Source organism: Sinocyclocheilus anshuiensis, unplaced genomic scaffold (genome assembly GCF_001515605.1).
Source record: "Sinocyclocheilus anshuiensis isolate Anshui unplaced genomic scaffold, SAMN03320099.WGS_v1.1 scaffold9128, whole genome shotgun sequence".
NCBI classification, from domain to species: domain Eukaryota; kingdom Metazoa; phylum Chordata; class Actinopteri; order Cypriniformes; family Cyprinidae; genus Sinocyclocheilus; species Sinocyclocheilus anshuiensis.
Window position 1 is genome coordinate 658 of NW_015548889.1, and position 1,484 is coordinate 2,141.

The 1,484-nt window shown below is 50.7% G+C and overlaps 2 non-coding genes across 2 annotated transcripts; both read left to right on the top strand.

The window, feature by feature from the left end:
- Nucleotides 1-956: 956 nt before the first annotated feature.
- Nucleotides 957-1,029, top strand: trnak-cuu (transfer RNA lysine (anticodon CUU)). The gene has a single exon. It is a non-coding gene; the product is annotated as a tRNA-Lys (tRNA).
- A 157-nt stretch (nt 1,030-1,186) lies between these two features.
- trnan-auu (transfer RNA asparagine (anticodon AUU)) lies at nt 1,187-1,260 on the top strand. The gene has a single exon. It is a non-coding gene; the product is annotated as a tRNA-Asn (tRNA).
- The last annotated feature ends 224 nt before the right edge of the window (nt 1,261-1,484 follow it).

The following is a 1,484-nucleotide window of genomic DNA, read 5'->3' on the forward strand; positions in this document are numbered from 1 at the left end:
CTAACGCATGCGTGGAGCAGCATTCGTAGCACCTTTTGAGCGTTTACAGTTTTTTCCGTTGCCTTGTGGTAAAAGAAGACAAAGGGTGGTAAGTGAAGGTTCGTGTCGGCTCAAGTTTGCTGTGGCGTGTACACGGAGTGCTCATGTTTTGTTCCGGGTGGTGGAGGCCTGTGTTCCAGGGAGGTCCTGCTCAAAACTCCCTCTAGAAATGCCACGAAAATAACTTTCGAATCATATACTGTCGGAATTTGCAAACTGTATTCACACTGTGGGACAGAACTCCATGTCTGGAACGTTTGTGGAGTTGCCTGAACTTGTAGCCTTTCACGGTTTTGGACAAGAGGTCAATCGATTTGGCGCACTCCAATATGTACTAGCATCTTTGTATTTTCAGTTTCCGGTTGGAGGTTGGGTCCTCCAATTTTTGCTGTATGGCTCACTTTTTACCTTTGGAAATTGGGAAAGTTTGCCTTCAGTGACCGCTCTCTCTTGCGACAGATTGAAACGGAACTTTAACTCCGGGTTTTGATTGTGCATGTTATCGGCCTGCTCTGCGTGTTCAAACTGTGTTCCCCAGCAACAGGCATGGCTAAAACAAACAAAGCACACTCTAAGCCAGGGGTGTCCAAACCGTGTCCTGGAGGGCCACTGTCCTGTAGAGTTTAGCTCCAGCCAGCTCTAACAGACCTGCCTGGAAGTTTCTAGTCTGCCTGGTGTGTGATGATTGATTAGCTGCTTCAGGTGTTTTTTATTGGGCTTGGGGCTAAGCTCGGCAGGACCAGGACCCTCCAGGACTTAGTTTGGACGCCCCTGCTCTAAGCCTACCGCTAGGCTTAACCCTCACTTTACCCGCAAGAGGTTTTCTCAAGCCTGTGCGAAAAGTGAGGCTCCGTTTCGCTAGTGAAATTTGGGCACTTATGAAAACCGCGACCAGCCCAGAGCGGTCCGTCGCAGCCGCCCGGCTAGCTCAGTCGGTAGAGCATGAGACTCTTAATCCCATGGTCATGGGTTCGAGCCCCACGTTGGGGGTACCTTATGGCTCTCTCGCCCTTCCCAACGTGTCTCAGACTCCAAATGAGTCTCTTGACCTCAGTTTGCTGACGCAGGACATGTGTTGTGGCTAAACTGAGTGGCATGCACAGCGTTGATTTTTTGTCACCGCAAACCAGAGACACTTACACCGCACGTCTCTGTGGCACAATCGGCTAGCGCGTTCGGCTATTAACCGAAAGGTTGGTGGTTCGAGCCCACCCAGGGACGAAGGAAGCTCTCTGCCATTCTGCCACGTGTCCGCAAGCGCAGAATTTAGCACACGAGACACGTGTCCGCTAACGCATGCGTGGAGCAGCATTCGTAGCACCTTTTGAGCGTTTACAGTTTTTTCAGTTGCCTTGTGGTAAAAGAAGACAAAGGGTGGTAAGTGAAGGTTCGTGTCGGCTCAAGTTTGCTGTGGCGTGTACACGGAGTGCTCATGTTTTGTTCCG